Source organism: Giraffa tippelskirchi, chromosome 5 (genome assembly GCF_054371585.1).
Source record: "Giraffa tippelskirchi isolate mGirTip1 chromosome 5, T2T-mGirTip1v1.2.pri, whole genome shotgun sequence".
In the NCBI taxonomy this organism is placed as follows: domain Eukaryota; kingdom Metazoa; phylum Chordata; class Mammalia; order Artiodactyla; family Giraffidae; genus Giraffa; species Giraffa tippelskirchi.
In genome coordinates this window covers 160,335,198-160,356,718 of record NC_137279.1, presented here as the reverse complement: position 1 = coordinate 160,356,718, position 21,521 = coordinate 160,335,198, and the positions used below count along the sequence as shown (strand labels likewise).

At 38.8% G+C, this 21,521-nt stretch overlaps 1 protein-coding gene and 1 non-coding gene across 7 annotated transcripts in view; one reads left to right on the top strand and one right to left on the bottom strand.

Annotated features, from left to right (window-relative positions):
- Positions 1 to 21,521, bottom strand: part of LOC145505032 (uncharacterized) — a 275,419-nt gene that overhangs the window by 71,378 nt on the left and 182,520 nt on the right. The window lies entirely within an intron of this gene.
- On the top strand, positions 19,241 to 19,313 carry TRNAC-ACA (transfer RNA cysteine (anticodon ACA)). The gene has a single exon. It is a non-coding gene; the product is annotated as a tRNA-Cys (tRNA).

The window sequence follows — 21,521 nt, the reverse complement described above, 5'->3', positions numbered from 1 at the left end:
CTAGAAAATGCCCTGTATAAATGTCTGCTTGGGTATGTGTTTGTGCACATGCAGCCCATCTTTTAAACAAAGTTTCTTTTTTTGTTGTTGAGTATAGAGATGTCAGTGTTCTCATCCTATTAATTTGAAAAATGCCTCTTGTGAACTTTCCCAATTTGCGTATCATTCCCCAGCTTCTCTTCTGCACTTTCAAAATCTGACACATGTGGATTATATAGGATGCTAGGTGAAGGTCAATAGATGTTACTACAGAAAATATTTAAAAGAAAACCATACTGTATCTAACTGCTTATTAGCAAAATACAGTGTTCCACTTTAGATCTTTCAGTGAAGCAGTCATGTGGGTCAGTCTACACATTGGCTGGTAAGTGTATTATTCCTGCCAAATCATCCAGTTGAGATGGGAACATTAATTTATTTGAGCAGACATGTGTCTATGTGGCTTTAACAAAACAACCATATGCTGCACCAATAAGTAGCATAACAAAGAAAGCACAATTAATGCAAGAACCCACCCTAGAACTTTTGAAAGGGACCATGCAGAATGTTCTTCAACATTATTTTTCATCAGCATTTCATTTGTTCTAATGATCTTCTACACCAGTCTAGTCCAACACATGTTGTCCCAATTAAGTGTGAAATTCTGTGATGTTTTATGTTAGCTTTGGGTTTCCTTCCTCTCTTTAATGAATTTTAACTAGGGGTTTTAGAGCAATATCCATAGTTCCTTGTATGTAGATTCCCCTCTTCTACCCAAGACTTTGTGGTGGGAGGGTCCCTTTTTGCAGGATTGAGGGAGCCAGGTTTAACTGAAATCCCTTGGTCAAATACCATCTTTAACAGATCTTAATGAGATCACTATAGTCCTAAGGCTAACCCTCTGCTTTGTAAGTCTGATTTGTAAAACAAAATATATTCTAATGTAAATACATATAGAACATTCAGAAATATGCAAAAGTAGGAAGACAGAAAACCCTTTTTTGGACTATCCTCAAATGATTGGAGCCTGGTAGGCTGCAGTCCATGGGGGTCGCGAAGAGACAGACACGACTGAGTGACTTCACTTTCACTTTTCACTTTCATGCATTGGAGAAGGAAATGGCAACCCACTCCAGTGTTCTTGCCTGGAGAATCCCAGGGATAGGGGAGCCTGGTGAGCTGCCGTCTATGGGGTCACACAGGGTCGGACACAACTAAAGCGAGTTAGCAGCAGCAGCAGCAGCAAATGATTATTGGTAAACATTTTTGTGCATTCATTACTGTAACGATTTTATGTATACTTTTTCAATATAATATGGTCATTGATATATATGCTATTTTTGTGTTAACATGATAATAGAAATATATTTCCACACAATTATGAACTTTTTAAATAAAAATTTTAATAGCTAAAATACTGGAGAATATTATAACCTAAATATTTTCAGAAAGTTGGATTGTTGCCAATATTTTGCTATGATAATAAACACAAATGTTACTATCATAGTACTTAGAGATACCTGCTGTTAAGAGTTTGTGTGTCTTTGCAGAAATGTTTATTAATTTAGAAGGGTAAAGTTATGTGTGTATATTTAATACAAATGGGCTCATGATAACCATATTCTGTATCTTGTTATGAAAAAGTATTAATGAGCACATTATTTTCATAGACAGTATATTTTGTGGTAGTAGCCAGATTCTAGAGCCAGGTTGACTGAAGTGAATTCTGGCTTCAATACATAATAACTTTTGCAAACAGCACATTATTTAGTGTATCTATACCTCATTTTTCTTATCCATTCAGAGAATAATAGTACATACTTCATAAAGTTGTTGTAAAGATTGAATGAAATATAGTAAGAATAATAAATGTATCTTGTTATCTTTTTAAATCTCAATTTAACAGTAATGTAATATTCCATAATACAGTTGTACCGTGATTTATTTTACTCATGGACATTTACATTATCATCATCTATTTCATACAGAACTGTAATACATATCCTTGTAAATCTATATTTTACATATGTTACACATATATGACATATCTGTTATATCTATAGTTAAAACTTCTAAAAATAAAATTGAATCAAATGATATGCCCACATTTTAAAATGTAACAAGGATTGTAAAGTTGCTCTCTACTATGGTCATGCTGATTTTAGTTCTACATTGCTGACTGTCTCCCTACTCTTTAGCTGACACTGGTTTTCTTGGACTTTTCATTTTTTGTTATTTTAGTAGGTAAAGAGAGTTCTTGTGCTTTAATTTGCATGTCCCTCATCCTTAGATATAACAAACATGTTCAAATTTTTTTCTGCCCATATATCTTTAAGGCCATTTCACTTTTATTTTTAACTCTAGGAACTTTAGAATCATGTCATTTAATCATTAAAAAAAACCAACTGTTTTGTTTTTGTTTATAACTGTATGTTCTGGAGAACGCAATGGCAACCCACTCCAGTCCTCTTGCCTGGAAAATCCCATGGACGGAGGTGCCTGGTAGGCTGCAGTCCATGGGGTTGCGAAGAGTTGGACATGACTGAGCGACTTCACTTTCACTTTCCACTTTCATGCATTGCAGAAGGAAATGGCAACCCACTCCAGTGTTCTTGCCTGGAGAATCCCAGGGATGGGGGAGCCTGGTGGGCTGCCGTCTCTGGGGTTGCACAGAGTCGGACAGGACTGAAGCGACTTGGAAGCAGCAGCAGCAGCAGCAGCGTAACTGTATGTTATAGAGTAATGAGTGCTTTGTCTCACATGTTGAAAAAATTCCTCAGTTAACAATTGTCTTTTAATTTATGGTACCTATTTATATACACAATTTCTTTTTTACTTTATATAGAGTCAAAGTCATCCCTCCTCTTTAAATAATTGAAATGTCGTAATTCGTTTTCCCTACTCTAAAGCAACTTCCCTGATGGTTCAGTGGTAAAGAATCTGCCTGCAACAGAAGACAAAGGAGACACTGGTTCAATCCCTCAGTCAGGAAGAGCCCCTGAAGGAGGAAATGCAACCCACTCCAGTATTCTAGTATTCTTGCCTGAAAAATCCCATGGACAGAGGAGCCTGGCTGGCTAAAGGATCACAAAGGGTCCAAAAGGTCCAAAGGGTCACAAAGAGTCAGACATGACTGAGGATATGTTAACATAACCATCCCTACCCTAAGGATACTAAATGTTACTGAATCATGTAAGATTACTAGGTAAAAATATTGCCCATTTAATCTTCAAGTATTTTTATGATTTTGTATGTATATATTGTGTATGTATATATATTGTACATATATATATATAAAATTCATTTTAGTAAAATAACTAATGTAGAGGTTTAAATATATATTTTATATATGTGTGTATATATATATATTTCCTCCAAAGCTCTTTTCTATTACTGACTTGATTTGTCATTCTTATTATTTTAAAACCTGCATTTACTTGAGACCTTTCTGGATTCACTATTTTTTCATTACTCTTTTCTTGTTCTTGCCTATTTTTAAGCTTATAAAGTCTTCTACCTCTGACAAAATTTTTAAAAATTACCTCTATTTTTGTTGTATTTATTATCTTATTTTAAAATTACATTTAGCTCTTCAATCCAGTGGAACTGCATTTCAAACAATTTGAGATTTCCTAGGCATTCCTCTTATTGATGTGCTGGTCTCATTTTCATTCCTCTAGAGATAAAATTTACCAAGCCCATCAAGTATTTTTCTTCCTCAGACTTTTCTTAACAGAATGTTTATCAGGAATTCTTAAGAGTTTCTTGTGCATAATCAGTCCTTAGCATTTATTCCCAAACTTGACACAGCGTTTGTTTCCATCTGTTATAAGGACGTCATAATGGTTACCTATGTGTGATGGGTCTTTAGGAAACTGGGATGATCAAGAAGCAACAGTTAGAATCAGACATGTAACAATGGATTGATACAAAATTGGTTCAAAATATGTCAAGGCTGTTTTATTGTCACCCTGCTCATTTAACTTACATGCAGAGTACATCATGTGAAATGCTGAGCTGGATGAAGCACAACCTAGAATCAAGATTGCCGGGAAAAATATTAATAACCTCAGATATGCAGATGACGCCACACTTAGGGCAGAAAGTGAAGAGAAACTAAAGAGCCGCTTGATGAAAGTAAAAGAGGAGGGTGAAAAAGCTGGCTTAAAAATGAAGATCATGGCATCTGGTCCCATCACTTCATGGCAAATAGATGGGGAAACAATGGAAACAGTGACAGGCTTTATTTTTGGGGGCTCCAAAATCACTGCAGATGGTGACTGCAGCCATGAAATTAAAAAACGCTTGCTCTTTGGAAAACAAGCTATGACCAATCTAGACAGCATATTAAAAAGTAGAGACATTACTTTGCCAACAAAGGTCCATCTAGTCAAAGCTATGGTTTTACCAATAGTCATGTATGGATGTGAGAGTTAGATCATAAAGAAAGCTGAGCACTGAAGAATTGATACTTTTGAACTGTGGTGTTGGAGAAGACTCTTGAGAGTCCCTTGGACTGTAAGGAGAGCAAACTAGTCAATCCTTAAGGAAATCAATGTTGAATATTCATTGTAAGAACTGATGCTGAAGCTGAAGCTCCAATACCTTGGTCACCTGATGGGAAGAGCTAACTCGTTAGAAAAGATCTTGATGCTGGGAAAGATTGAAGATAAGAGGAGAAGGGGGTGACAGAGGATGAGATGGTTGGATGGCATCACTGATTCAATGGACATGAGTTTTGAGCAATCTCCAGGAGTTGGTGATGGACAGAGAAGCCTGGCATGCTGCAGTCCATGGGGTCGCAAAGAGTCAGACACGACTGAGCCACTGAACTGAATTGAATGTGTGATAGGTCTTTAGGAAACTGGGATGGGGTGGGGGTTCCCAGGGCATCTGTGCTTACTGGGATATTCTGTTTAGAATTCTGGTTAAGACACTTTGAAAAAGTTACACTTTCTAAATTTACCAGAACTTTCAATGTGAAATCAAATCAAATGTTTGATTTTTCTAAGTATTGGGTTGGCCAAAATGTTCATTTGGGTTTTTCTATACATCATGCAGAAAATCCCAAATGAAATTTTTGACCAACCCAATATAAATATATAAATACAGTATATTTATTTTATTATATTCATATAAATATTATATTAATATGGATCAAGCCTCACAGTTAGTCATCTACAAAAGACCCACTAATTCCTTAAAGCATGACTGTTAAGCCTCAGAAATACTGCTCAAGTATATAATTTTTCAATCAAAGGAATATTCAGATTCTAAGATTGCTATCTCATTTATGTCTCTTTTAATAATATTTCCCACACCCATGAGAGATACTGGAGATGGAGGGACACATTTTTATTCTTTGTCTCTCTTTTCCCTGGCTTCATGCAACCCACATGTCTTCAATTATGTCTTCTACTTGAGTGAATCAATTTATAGTGCAAATGACTATATTTGAATGTTTTTGTATTAGCCTTGCGTATAAATGGACCCAACAATTCCTGGCATATAGAAGTCACCCATTCACTCACTGGCAAAACAGATCATTCCTCCATTCAGGAAGTACTTGTTAAACATCTACCATGTCAATAAAAATGAGCAATATATTTCAACCAGCATTTCACAGAAAAGGAAACATGATAAACCAATAAGCCAATGAAAGTAGTTCATCTTCATTACTAATCAGGATAATACAAATTAAAACCATGGTGAGCCATCACCTTGTACCCCTGAGGTTGGCTGAAGTTAAAAGTCTAATAATATCAAGTATTGACAATGATGCAGAGCAGGATTGGCAAATTCCAGCTCATGGTCCAAATCTGGACTGCCACCTGTCTTAGTACAACCCATAAGTCAAGATGGATTTTACATATTTTAATGAAAAGTATAAAAAGGCTATTACACTTTCATGGAGAATAGTTGCTCAATTTTGCCACTTGGTGCTAAAGCCTAACATTTATTATGTGGCTCTGTACAGAAAAAGTTTGCTGACCCTTGATATGGAACATAATAATATAATTTCCTTGTACTGCTGGTAAGAGTGAAAATGAAAGAGTGATAATTTCCTTGTACTGCTGGTAAGAGTGTATTGTTTGTCAATACACAAACAATTTTATGTATCTAGCAAGATGAACAGTTGCAAACCCAAGTAACCTAGCAGTACCCTAGAGAAACACTTGCCTACTTGAACAACACTATGTACAACTTGGGGGGGGGGAATGGAAGAAATTCAAATGTCCACCAAGCACAGAATGGAAAAATAAACTGGAATGTAACACACAGAGAATGCTGCTATTAACACCAACATGGATGACTCTCACAAAAAAGGCAGCAAGCAAAAATACAAGTTTTAGAGTAGTTCTGTGTACCAGGAATATGTGAAACACATTTAATTTAAAATCTTCTAGTAGCCATATTAGAAACAAGAAACAGATAAAATTAATTTTAGCCATATATTTCAACCTAATATATCTACAGTTATTATTCCAACATGTAGTCAATAATATAAAATACTGATATATGACATTTTTGATCCTGAATCCTCAAAACCTGGTGTGCCTATGTGTAGGGCATCTCAACTTGGATGAGCCACTTTTAAAGTGCTAGTAATCACATGTGGCTATTGGCTATCATATTGAACAGCCCAGTTTGAGAAGTTGAAAGCAGTAAATTCTATTTATATTCCATCATTCAAAGTAAACAAAACTAAGTTTTATATTATTTAGGGACATATGATATGAGGTAAAACTACAAAGAAAAGTGATGGAGTGATAACCCCAAGATCCAGGTGATTCTGATGTCTGGGTTGGAGGGGCTGAGATTGAGGACTGACTCTGGGGGACTCAAACATGCTGATAATATTCCATCTTGTAAGTTAGATAATGTATGCATGGATGCTTGTTTTTTTGTTTGTTTTTTTTTTAAATTATGTCATTATTATTAGTTTGCCACTACTCAATCTTTATAAGAAATTAAAAATAAATCCCTGTATCGGTAGTTTGCTGCAGAGATAAGTTGTAATACAATCACTTGTGTAAAAGTTTTTGATCAGTATTATAGAATGCAAATAGAGACAAGTTGGTATCTATTATTGTTTCTTATAATTTTTATAATTGGAAGGTCCATATGTGCAGAAGTTGCCACAAGGTAGAGACTTTAAATAGAGAGAACTGAGCAATACAAGAGAATGTAAACTGTTAGTTGATACCCACAGAACAGAAGAGGAGAAATGGGAAAAAAAAATCAATGAGGAAGAAAGAAATCTACATAAGTGGCAACAGAGACATGTGGAAGTCTTGAAGGGTGACCAGCTGTTGCATCTCTGAAATTTGTCAAAAAAGACTTGTGGGGGAGAGTCAATTGACAAGAAGCTGTCACAGAGGGCTGGTGGGGAATGGGGAGGTGAGATCCTCAGGGGTGGGATGGAGAGCAGTAAACTATACTGGGAAAGAGCCCCGGGCAGATGCAGTGCTTGAAACAGGTCCTAATCTGCCGCACAGACTGTCTACACACAGGGAATTGCAATTGGCAGCAGGAGCACGTGCTTGGCAGAGGCAAGGCGGCTTCTTTTTCTGGCTCTGCATCTTTCCCATTTTACCATCTTCAGTAACTGACTTAAGGCAGAAGAGCTGAGCGCTCTGCATTGTATTTCTTTTGCTATTAAGATGTGGTGATGAGAAAACTAGAGTGTGTACAGCCTAAAACAGGAGTAGAGAGCTGTGTGGATACCAAGTGGGATGCTTCCAGGACCTGTCTCTGTGTGGGCAGGAAGAGCCATAGTTACAAGACTGCCCAGGTCTTCCCAAACAATCTGCCACAGAAGTGTTCAAAAGAGGGTAGAAAATGGTGTCCGTTTGGAAGATCACATGTCCATAAAGCTATTAACCCTGTAGAAACTGGGTTAAATTTCATTTCAGTCTGTGATTTGAGAGAACACTAGAGGCCATATTAAAAGAGAAGTAGTAGAAATATATAGAAGTAGAAATATTTTTTTTGATGTTCACTCTTACCCACACATGATAGAGAATACTTAAAATCTACACAAAATATAAATAAATAAAATATATGGAAAGGTGTTTGCAGATAGTGTTTGGGGGTTCCTTGGGAATATTCAGTCAGAGAATCTGCAAAGCAACTGACACCTCAGTTTAGTACTAAGCTCTCCTCAGCAAGCTCATTTCTGCTTCTTGGGTTCCCCCACAGAAGCTAGGAAAGCCTTTGGATTAAGTCAGGCACTGAACAAGAGTTGACAGTACACCTACATAAGCATGAATGATCATGCACAATCACCTAGCATATTTGATAATCCCTACTGTCTGCCACCAGGAAGTTGCTTTAGATGTATGATTTCACTTGACTTCAGAACATGCCTGACAGAGAGAATCCACATTCTCCAATTCATAGATGAGGAGACTGGACTCAGAGAGGAGTGCCTTGCCCCAGTAAGATGCTGAGCTGGGACTTGAACTCTTTTAATCCATCAAAGTTCACATTTGTCCCACTGTATCATGCTATCAACTCAATGTTTTGAACATAGTGCCAGTTATTACATACAGTTAATTCTTACAACCATTCTGAAGGAAATATATTTGAAATAGTATCCTTATTGTGTTAGATAATGAGGATGAGAGGAGTTATTTTTAAAAGCTAGTTTTCTGTGGAGGCAAAGACAATTATTTAATAAGGACACAGTTATTAAAGATTTACCACATGGCAGATGATAGTCTAAGTGCTTTAGCATGCATTTACATATTCATACCCAGGACAATTTTTTTAGATAGGTATGGTCCCTTGGACAACAAGGAGATTGAACCAGTCAGTCCTAAAGGAAATCAGTGCTGAATATTCTTTGGAAGGACTGATGCTGAAGCTGAAACTCTAATACTTTGGCCACCTGATACAATGAACTGACTCATTGGAAAAGACCCTGATGCTGGGAAAGATTGAAGGCAAGAGGAGAAGGGGATGACTGAAGATGAGATGGTTGGATGGCATCACTGACTCGATGGACACAAGTTTGAGCAAGCTTCAGGAGTTGGTGATGGACAGGCAAGCCTGGCATGCTGCAGTCCACGGGGTTGCAAAGAGTCGGACATGACTGAGTGAATGAACTGAACTGATAGTTATTATTTCTACTTCTCAGATGAAGAGAGAGAAGCACAGAAAGGTTAAATGACTCAACCAGTGTCATCCAGCAAGTGAAAAGAACTGAATCTCAAACTTTAGTTGTGGGACTCCATTAGCCCAAGTCCATCAGTCAGTTCAGTTCAGTCGCTCAGTTGTGTCCGACTCTTTGCAACCCCATGAATCACAGCATGCCAGGCCTCCCTGTCCATCACCAACTCCCGGAGTCTACCCAAACCCATGTGCATGGAGTCGGTGATGCCATCCAACCATCTCATCCTCTGTCGTCCCCTTCTCCTGCCCCCAATCCTTCCCAGCATTAGGGTCTTTTACAATGAGTCAACTCTTCGCATGAGGTGGCCAAAGTATTGGAGTTTCAGCTTCAACATCAGTCCTTCCAATGAACACCCAGGACTGATCTCCCTTAGGATGGACTGGTTGGATCTCCTTGCAGTCCAAGGGACTCTCAAGAGTCTTCTCTAACACCACAGTTCAAAAGCATCAATTCTTCTGCACTCAGCTTTCTTTATAGTCCAACTCTCACATCCATACATGACCACAGGAAAAACCATAGCCTTGACTAGATGGACCTTTGTTGGCAAAGTAATGTAGTAATGTCTCTGCTTTTAAACATGCTATCTAGGTTGGTCATAACCTTCCTTCCAAGGAGTAAGTGTCTTTTAATTTCATGGCTGCAATCACCATCAGCCATGATTTTGGAGCCCCCAAAAATAAAGTCTGACACTGTTTCCCCATCTATTTCCCATGAAGTGATGGGACCAGATGCTATGCTTAGTTTTCTGAACGTTGAGCTTTAAGCCAACTTTTTAATTCTCCTCCTTAACTTTCATCAATCTTCCCAAGATTGATCAGATGTCTGTAGTTATTTTTTTCTCTCCATTGGTCTGAGTTCCTTTACTTGCAAGCCCACATTGAATAAGAACACTCTCAGATGACAGCCTTGGGCATGAAGCATAGAAAGAAAAGCTCTTTTCTGTCCCCTTAAATATTCACACACTTTCATCAAGAGGCTCTTTAGTTCTTCTTTGCTTTCTGCCATAAGGGTGGTATCATCTGCATATCTGAGGTTGTTGATATTTCTTCCAGCAATCTTGATTCCAGCTTGTGTTTCTTCCAGCCCAGCGTTTCTCATGATGTACTCTGCATAGAAGTTAAATAGGCAGGGTGACAATATACAGCCTTGACGTACTCCTTTTCCTATTCGGAACCAGTCTGTTGTTACACGTCCAGTTCTAACTGTTGCTTCCTGACCTGCATACAGGTTTCTCAAGAGACAGGTCAGATGGTCTGGTATTCCTATCTCTTTCAGAATTTTCTACAGTTTATTGTGATCCACACAGTCAAAGGCTTTGGCATAGTCAATAAAGTAGAAATAGATGTTTTTCTGGAACTCTCTTTTTTGATGATCCAGCGGATGTTGGCAACTTGATCTTTGGTTCCTCTGCCTTTTCTAAAACCAGCTTGAACATCTGGAAGTTCACAGTTCACGTATTGCTGAAGCCTGGCTTGGAGAATTTTGAGCATTACTTTACTAGCGTGTGAGATGAGTGCAATTGTGCGGTAGTTTGAGCATTCTTTGGCATTGCCTTTCTTTGGGATTGGAATGAAAACTGACCTTTTCCAGTCCTGTGGCCACTGCTGAGTTTTCCAGATTTGACCACACCACTATACCTAATATGGGCCAAATACTCAGGTGAGGAAGTGACCTTGATGCTTGAATAAAGAGATCCTACATTAATACCCTTCCTTTTACTTCCTTCCATACATAGTTTTCTTTCCTAAACCCATCTACATACAATGAGGGATACAGAAGAAATATAAGCGATGTAAACAGGGTCTACCAGTTTGATTTCTCGGTGTCCCTTCTTCCCCTGAATGATTACTCTAAGGCAGTCATGGCAATTCTGATTCTGACAAATAAAATGCAAGAGGAAGTCTATTGGGGTTGCTCCTGAGAGAGGATTCTGTTCTCTCTATAAATGTCATTCTTTTCCTCTGTATATAGTTATATGTGGATATGATGCCTGGGATTGTGGTAAACCTCTTATTACCAGAGTGAGAATGAAACAGCCCTGAGGATCGTAGAGCCAAGAGATGGAAAGAATCTGAACCTTTATGACATTCTTGAATCACTAAAATAACCAGGAGAGTCTTTCCTACCTCAAGACTTCTCTTATGGGAAATAATAGCAACTGTCTTTTATTTGAGCTATGTTGAGAAGAGCTGCCTGTTACTTGTAGCCTAAAATATCCTGACTGAAACACAGGCTATTCTCGAGTAGATGTTGGAGTCTGGAATGATAAATTAGGCTAGAAGGAAAGTGAAAGTGTTAGTCGCTCCATCATGTCTGACTCTTTGCGACCCCATGCACTGTGACCCCCCAGTTTCCTCTGTCCATGGAATTATCCAGGCAAGAATACTTGGATTGGGTTGCCATTCCCTTTATGAGGGAATCTTCCTGACCCAGGGATCACCTGTATCTCCTGCATTGCAGGCAGATTCTTTACCATCTGAGCTACCAGGAAAGCCCAAGCTAGAAGAAAAATCACTCTTATTGTAAATTGGAGTGATCTGCCTCGGCAATATGTATCTCCCTATCATGTAAGTGTTGACCAGGAGGTTGGGCTACTGTTTGCAGAGGAAATACATTAATTAATACAAGAGTTTGAACCAAATTATGGCTTCCAACTCTAGGTTATCATTCTTCCATAGACAATATAAATAAAATTTGCAAGTTTTTGTAATTTAGAGTTGCCAGAAACAAGTATACATTTTTAAGAAATAGGATAATCTGTATGTCATAGTTTTAAAACAGCCAGTTTTTATATTCATTTATTGACAAAAATTTTAAATAAATAAGTTGTGAGGTCCTACAGAGGATCCTATTAATATGAGCGCAGTAGGATTTCCCAGGTCAGTTAAATATCTTTCCTCCTCTTGCCTCCATTTATGTTCTCACCAAAATTCCTTTTTAAAAATACTAGTGCTGTGTTTTAACTCCTTCCTTTTCCTTCTTGGCAAAGCAAAGCTAAATTCCTGACATCCTTCCTTCCTGAACTCAAGTAACTCTCTGGCTTCTGCACACATATACACATGTATGCCAATTACTCTCTGCATATTAGACCGATATGGATTGGATTCCATACTAGAAATAATAGCCTGATACCTGAAAGCACACATGAGTCTGGTCTACTCACATCACATATGTCATCTTTGGATCATCCCTGTAACCTCCCAGTCCAGAGAAGAGCTGACTCATTTGAAAAGACCCTGATGCTGGGAAAGATTGAGGGCAGGAGGAGAAGGGGACGACAGAGGATGAGATGGTTGGATGGCATCACCGACTCAGTGGACATGAGTTTGGATAAACTCTGGGAGTTGGTGATGGACAGGGAGGCCTGGCATGCCTCGGTTCATGGGGTCGCAGAGTCGGACACGACTGAGCGACTGAACTGAACTGGACTGTAACCTCCCAAGCTTAATTTGCCTATCTTCAGGCTTGCAACACCTACTTATTCATCTGGTACCCTGATCCACTGTAAGATTTCTATTACTGTGAGAAATTGCTTCCCAAGATTGATCAGACGTCTGTAGTTATTTTTTTTCTCTCCTTTGGTCTGAGTTCCTTTACTTGCAAGCCCACATTGAATAAGAACACTCTCAGATGACAGCCTTGGGCATGAAGCATAGAAAGAAAAGCTCTTTTCTGTCCCCTTAAATATTCACTTCTTCCAGATAAATATCACTAGGTCCTTCAAACACACTTTAGAGGACATTGTTTGGAAATTATCTTTTTTTTATTTTTTATGAGTACAGTCTGATTTATATCAACATCCCTCTGAAAGTGTGAAATTTCAAGGCTGAACACAAAGTTTGTCCCGAGCTCAAATTCTATATACTTGAGATATGTTTTGTGTTAGAATTTGTATGGCAGGATGGCAAATCCCAGCTGTATGTTTGGTTGGCTTCAGTTGAGTTCAGCCAATGAAAATGGCTGGAGGGAAATCAGAGTGTAGAAAGACTCTGTGGGTGCCCCATCCAGATCTTGTTCATGGGCAGGGCTCCCACTGAGCATCTGTAAGGATTAGCTTCTCATGACTCACTGTTGCTCCTTTCTCCAGAGCCTCATGCTTGGCTGAATGAAAAGCCATCCAGTATAAGGGCTTCCATCCCACCCAGTGGTTACCCAACATCTGCTAGCTTGCTAATATGGCAGCCTGAGTCTCAAGGTGGGATCAACTCTCATGTTTCAGATTAGAGTGAAGCTAGAGGCCACCAGATCCTTCAACTCCTCTCCAGCCTCATCCTGCTCCCGGAATTCTCTTTCTCCTGAGAGAAAGCCTTCAATCAGTCAAGAGTATCCATATCACTATATTGGGCTCTGCTTCTAAGAAAACCAACCTAAGACAAAGTGCTTCTTCTCTGTTTCCACCTTGTCTCAGTGCCACCTCTCAGGCAGAAGTGGTGTCTCCCCATGATTCCAGCTGTCACTGGGTTCAGTATTTGTATTTTCTCCTTTTATTCCTTCAGCCCTGGAGGTGATAATGGTTTCTTGATGTTGCTATTCCCTTATACCCCTTGTTTGTTTCTTTAACCATGCCCACATCTCTGCAAGTAGTCTTTTAATAGATCCCATTCATTGGAACCATCTGTAGTGAATTGGCTTCCAGCTGGGATCCTGCCTAATACAGCTGGCTAGCTCACATTCACTTGGAAGAGTCATTTTGTGATATATTATGAAATATGGTATGCCTCAATTCTTCTTTAATTATAAGGTAAGTCTTTTTCTCCACATTTTTAATCTAGATTGCCTTGTGCCTTTCTCTGACCAATAAGAGGTTAGCAAACACAATGCAAGCTGGGACTTGAAAAGTGCTTGCTTGTACACTGGGGCTTACACCATACTGCTCTTGGGGATTCTGTGAACGTTTTAAGCTAGTCTGCTGGATGGCAAAAGACACGTAGTCCAGTCACCCACCACTCTAGCCTTCAGCATGCCAATTGCTAGACATGTGAGTAAGGATATCCTGAACCATCTAGCTGCTGGCCAGTCCCCCAGGTGAGAGCAGATGCATAGACAGGTATCAGCCATGCTTGGCCCAGACCAGAAGAACCACTCTGCTGAGCCATAGATTCAGATAAATAAACAAATGACTTTTGTTATTCTAAATCACTATTTTTAGGGGTTGTGTGTAAGGCAGCAAAATCTGATACATCTTGGGTTGATACCAAATAAATCTTAAAGCTGAACATACTATGGATAGACAGCATTCAACTGTTGTCAGCAACATCAGGGTCTTTCTCAGCTACAAGGTCACCTCACCCAAGGTTGCACTCTTCCTAGTACACTTCACATCTAGCGATTGAGCAAATCACCAGCACATGGTAGGTCAGTTCCTTCTGTACACACATAGGGCAATTCCAACAGGCAATATTTATTCTGGATCTTCTATTGGGTTGGCTTAGGCCTTTAGTCATTTTAGGCAAAAAAAAAAAAAAAAGGAAAGAAAAAAAATTATAAGAAAATGATCAACCTAATGTCCAGAAAACACACTGGAAAGATATATACCAAAATGTTCATTTCCCACATCATAACTTTATATCATTTCTTCCCCAAGTACAGCATGCCATTCAATCTGACCTCCTTTCACTTTCTCACCAAGCTTCTTTCTGCCTCCTAACATACAACAGAGCCAGGAAGCTCTATGCATGACTCTTTTTATGGCCGTCTCACTCGCATCTTCATCTTTCACTCAGACTGAAGTCACCTTAGAACCTCATCCTGTGTACCTTATCTGATGCACTATTACTTTCCTAAACACCACCTTATTTATTGTCGTCACACTTTTTATCATAATTTACAATGGACTCTTTTCTTTATTTACACAGTTTCTCTCTGCTGAAACAAATTCTCCAAAAGCAACTTTACCTTTAATTTATTGCTGATACCCAGTGCCTAGCAAATTATCAGTACAAAGTAGGCATTCAGTGAATACTTTTGCAAAAAAAAGTTTTTTGTCTGGTAGTATTTTAGTTAATTGCATTCTTTTGGAGAATATTCTGTGTTCTTCAAATTTTCTGAAGTGGGTAAATGTTATTTTTATAATCCAAAACAACAAAGATTTTGAACAATATTGAATGAGCAAATACATTATGAGATCCTGCTCTCAAAAAAAAAAGTCTCCTGAATATTATGTAAGGAGAAATTTGTACACTTGGAAGGAAAAGAAATCATTATGCCCTGTGGCTTATACTGTGCCCAATAGGAATGACAAGGGCAGTTACACCCTGTCTTCTAGTTTCATGACTGCATTTCAGTTCCTCTGAGTCTTCATTGGGGAGGCAACAAGGCAAACAGTTTGGAGAAGTAAAGATTCCATTGCTTAATATATGTTTGAGATATATATATATATATTTTGACAAAAAGAATTTTCCTAAAACTGGGAAAGCCACTGACAACTGAAGGGGCTTGTCTCCTTTTATTAAATTAGGCAAAATCAGTGTTTATCTGTTCTCAAAGGACAGCTCCAAGAGCCAATTTAAACTTTATGATGAAGTGAGTATTTAGTTGTGGCCTACACAGAGGAGACAATGCTGATGATATTCATTAGGTGCCTGCTTCATGGCATTTTTTTGATCATTTAGAGTGTTCATCCACATTTTACATATATGTTACTTGACTTGGAGCAATTTAGTAATTTACCTGAAAGTAATTTACCTTTTATACTAAAAGCCAACAACCAGAATCAGAAACAAAACTTAGACTTCACAGTTGGCATTGTTTCCATTGCATTTTTCTCCTCCACAGAAGGGATCAGCCTACTGATGATTCTGAAAGTTTTTCAAGCCACTTTAAGAGTTTTCATCTCACATGGAAAGCTTTATCTGAATTTTCCACTGAAGACCTCAACCTATGGACAGGTGCTATACATTTGGTCATTCCTCTATTCTGCAGTTTCATATCTTTAAAAAATCCACTCCTGTAATTAATTGTATTCATGCACCATGGCACAGCCTGCAAGCATTTTAGCCATAACTGAGTATTTATAGATGTTCATTAATTAAAATTGTCCTCAAATGAGATTTAATGCACTCATGATCCACACTTCCCTGAGAGTTCTGTTTTAAGACTTTCTTATTGAAAAAAAAAAAAAGGAAGATAGAAGAGCTTTTTGGAAAGGCACCATCAACGACTTGAAGTTCCAATTAGCATAAAAAGCCAAATGAACACAGTATAAATGCCATCATAGAGAATCTTGATGGGAGTAAGCCTCATAGGATACTAAAAGCATTTATTAATGATGACAAAACCCTTTTGATTTGACACAAAATGCCATTTGCTTCATAGGGCCATCTTGCCAGCTGAAATTTGTTGAGTGAAATTTCATCTAAGCATAATGGGACTTGGTTGGAGCCCAAAGTTAAAGTGGGAATGTGGGTTTGGGAAACAGGTTTTGTCTGAGATTTCAGACACAACACTGGGGCAGACAGTCAAATCAGCCCTGGGAGTTCATTTGAGAATGTACTGGAAAGTCATAAATCTGCTGAGCTCCAGAAGCAAGGCAGAGTCAGTATCCAGGAGTAAGTGAGAATTGAAGACAAAAATCTGAGGATCTGGCACACACAAAAATTACCTCCTGAGTTTCCCTTAGGCATTCACCACTGCTTTAGCCAGATTTCATTGGCCTAGTTATATGGTAGAACAAGGCAAAACTTTGTTGCTAGAGATACCGCATTGCTTTTATAAGGTGACTGGTAGGAAGTCTTCAAAACACCAGATCTTTTCTCCCTTTGTTTTTAGGTTCTGTGTGGCCTGGTCCTTCCTGTCTCTCCAGCTTCATCCTGAACCATACTCTCCTCTCCCCTCTCTATTTCAACCATAACGTTCCCAATTTTTACTTCTCTCTACTCTCAGATTTGCCTGCAACAGTCTCACTTCCCTACTTCATCTACTTAACTCCTCACCCATTCTTTTGATTTCAGCTCCCATATTATCATCTTCTATTCAATGCAAGAGATCATGTTGATTAAGGAAAGCTTTGCTTCTATTCAAAACACGCAAAAGGTGGTAGATAAAATACAACAATTCTTTTAATAATGCATGCTTAAGATTGTACTTTTCTAACTGTAAGTAACGAGGAGGAGTCTCAAAGCCATGGCCATAAGTTTGAGTTAAAGCTCAACAGCTCATGGGTGGATCAGGACTCCATATTCATGTGAAGGGCTGAGTTTGCTTCCCTTCCTTCTCTTCCTCTTTCTCTCTCCTTCCCTTTCTGAGCAGTTTGTTCTTGTATCTATGAGATGGAAACCAAACAGGTAAGGTAAATATGCTCGGGTGGTAAAGAAGAGATTGACATGGTAACCAGAGAGGGGGATCTGAGCCCAAGCAGAGTGAGGGGTGTATTTGATGATAGCTATTGAATCCTGAGAGGGTGAAGAGAGTATCATGTGAGGAGGCTGACTCTGCAGAGGGATTCAGAGCATGAGTCAGGTGAGGATGGAGTCTGCATGTGGAAACAGCCTGTGTAGAGGGTCAGAAGCTAAGAAGGATAAGGAAGTCATCTCAACAGGGGGTGGAGATAGGCTTCTATAGGGTGTTCAAGCCAAAGTAGGCTAGGAAGGACATATCCATGGGAGGGGACACAGAATAGGGAGCTGGAATCCGAGTGTGGTGAAGAGGATGTCAATGCACACAAGAGTACAGCCTGGGGTATGATGTCAGAGCCCAAGCATGATGAGGAGGGTGTTTCTTCAGAGGATCAGACTTGAATGGAGTGTGGAGAGTTCCAAGCATAGACAGTAATAAAATAGAATGGGCCATTTATTGTTGGATTAGGGTTGAATTTATCAATGTGAATTCATAGTTTGCACTATGTACAGACAGATAATAATAGATATGTAAAAAGCATTCAAATTTATCATTTTAAAGCATTTGGGCTAGTAAAAGCAAATAAGAAAAGATAAAAATAAATCAATAAAGAAAAGGTTAGGGTATTAGTGTCCTAGATGGGTCAGAGCTAGTACTGAGCTTACTGCCTAATGCTGGGAGCCAAGAAGGTTTGCCAAGTTCATTAAATAGAAATTAGAAACATCTCACCAACTATCCCAGGATTGTGGCTCCAAATGAGGCAAACCACACTAAGCTGTGGAAGAGAGAGAATTACCTGTAAGAAAATTGATTGTTAGTCTGTACTGTGCCTTGTCTTTTGGTCTAAATTCAGATAATAAATGCACTGGGGGAACTTCAGATAGAGAAATGAAATGCTAGCAGTCAAATCTCTTGCAACACACTACTGTGTCTTCTATCCATCCACATTCCCTATGATTATCGAATCCTTCCTCCCTTGACAAATCTACACTCCCTCATTTCCTATCCATAGTCCTATTTATTCAGATACCCTGAGAACCAAGTTCTCAACTATTACTAGGTTCCTGGGAATTTAGATCCAATTAGAATTTCAGAAGGAAGGAATGAGTTTGGAATTAGTTACGTGGATTTGAAGACATCAGTGGAAATTCAAGTGGAGTTCCACTGACAGATGGAAAAATGAGAGTATAGTGGCCAAGACTAGAGTTATGTAGGTCAGGGCAATATTCCAGAGAGGGAATGGAAGATGGTGATATTGATGGTGATGTTGATGGCAATGATGATGACGGTAAATATTTATTTTGTTCTTTCTATTTGTAATTACTCTACTAAATGACTCATGTGTACTATCTCATTTAATCTTCGCATTAAAGCTATAAGGGGCATGTATGCTCCACTTTGCAGATGGGGAAATTGGAAGACTGAAAAATTAATAACTTTCTCAACTGTTCACAGTTGATAAGTAATAGAATCAATATTTGGATGGTTAGAGTCTAGACTCTAGTCTCTTATCTATAGTTTTAAAGCATTTTGCATGTAATATTTTTAAGGGACAAGCAGAGAAGAAATTATCTAAGGGCCAAAGACTAGATATGAGGAGGAAGAACAGAAAGCAGAACTAGCAAAAGAGACAAAGAAGGAGCAAACAGTTTGACAGGAGGGGAACTAGAGAAACTAAAGAAGAAATGTAAAGAAGAATGGTTGTAAAAAATGGAGGTTTTAGGAAGAGCCCACAGGTTGGGTAGGACTTCCCTGGTGGCTCAGATGGTAAAGCATCTGCCTACAATGCTGGAGGACCCAGGTTCGATCCCTGGGTCGGGAAGATCCTCTGGAGAAAGAAACGGCAACCCACTCCAGTACTCTTGCCTGGAGAATTCCATGGACAGAGGAGCGTGGTAGGCTACAGTCCATGGGGTCGCAAAGAGTTGGACATGACTGAGCAGCTTCACTCACTTCACTCACAGGTTGGGTGATTAAATACCAGAGATGATCTCAGAGACAATCATTTTAGCATACAGTTTCATGTATTCACATCAGCTACCTACACTTACTCTCTCTTTCCTTCTTTTCATCTCCTAAAGCAGTCTTCAAGTCAAAATGAACTTAGGCCTGAAACTAAAATCTGTACATTCTGCTCCTTAGCTTTGGAAAGGTACCATCATTAATTATGAGGGTGGGGAAGTAGGACTGAGATATTGATAACTAAGTCCCAAATTCCAAAATAACCTTCAGAATGAAGCTCCTGAAAAGCATTTTCGCTAAGCCTGTATGGAAAAGAGTGTCACTGGAAAAAGTCATATTTTCTACAGTGAAAGAAAAAGGTTGATTGATTTTCTCCGTCTCTCTTTCCTCCCCTACCATACATACATAGACACACCCATACACTTACAAAAGAATGAAGTACTCTTCCAAGTTCTTAAATATACTCAAGAAACACTGTGATTTATAGTTTGCTTCTAATTCCAATTGATGTAATAATAATTCTGGCCCAAACTTTATGAAATTAATCACTTCCCTAATCTCTTTGACATAGTACAATTTCACATAAACTTGTGATTCATCAGAATAGAAACTAGATTCTCTTAGAATCTTACTCCTTCCTTTACCTATTTGTTGTTGTTCAGTCATCAGTCATGTCTGATTCCTTGTGATCCCATGGACTGCAGCATGCCAGGCTTCCCTGTCCTTCACAATCTCCCGGAGTTTGCTCAAACTCATGTCCATTGAGTCAGTGATATCATCCAACCATCTCATCCTCTGTCATCCCCTTCTCCTACTGCCTTCAGTATTTCCCAGCAACAGGGTTTCTACAAGACCTTCTAGAACTAACACCAAGAAAAAGATGTCCTTTTCATCATAGGGGACTGGAATGCAAAGGTAGGAAGTCAAGAGAGACCTGGAGTAACAGGCAAGTTTGGCCTTGGGGTACAAAATGAAGCTGGACAAAAGATAACAGAGTTTTGCCAAGAGAATGTGCTGATCAGCAAAGACTCTCTTCCAACAACACACGAGATGACTCTACACATGAATATAACCAGATTGTCAATACCAAAATCAGGTTGATTATATTCTTTGTAGCCAAAGATGGAGAAGCTCTATACGGTCAGCAAAAATGAGATCAGAAGCTGACTGTGACTCAGATCGTGAACTTCTTATTGTAAAATTCAGACTTAAATTGAAGAAAGTAGGAAAAACCACTAGGCCATTCAGATATGACCTAAATCAATTCCCTTATGATTATACAGTAGAAGTGACAAATAGATTTAAGGGATTAGATCCGATAGAGTGCCTGAAGAACTATTGATGGAGGTTCATGACATTGTATAGGAGGTGGTGATCAAAACCATCCCCAAGAAAAAGAAATTCAAAAAGGCAAAATGGTTGTCAGAGGAGGCCTTTTGAGTAGCTGAGATAAGAAGAGAACTGAAAGGCAAAGGAAAAAAATAACAGTACCCATCTGAATGCAGAGTTCCAGAGAATAGCAAGAAGAGATAAGAAAGCCTTCTTAAGTGAACAATGCAAAGAAATAGAGGAAAACAATAGAATGGGAAAGACTAGAGATCTCTTCAAGAGAGATACCAAGGGAATATTTCTTGCAAAGATAGGCACAATGAAGGATAGAAACAGTATGCCTAACAAAAGCAGAAGATATTAAAAAGAGGTGGCAAGAATACACAGAAGAACCATACAAAAAAGATCTTAATGACCCAGACAACCATGATAATGTGATCAGTCACCTAGATAGAGCCAGGTATCCTGGAGTGTGAAGCCAAGTGGGCCTTAGGAAGCATAACTATGAACAAAACTAGTGGGGATGACAGAATTCCAAATTTTAAATCCTAAACGATGATGCTGTGAAAGTGCTGCAATAAATATGCCAGCAAATTTAGAAAATTCAGCAGTGGACACAGGACCGGAAAAAGTCAGTTTTCATTCCAGTCCCAAAGAAGGGCAATGCCAAAGAATGTTCAAACTACGCCACAATTGCACTCATTTCACATGCTTTCAATAAAAATTCTCCAAGCTATGC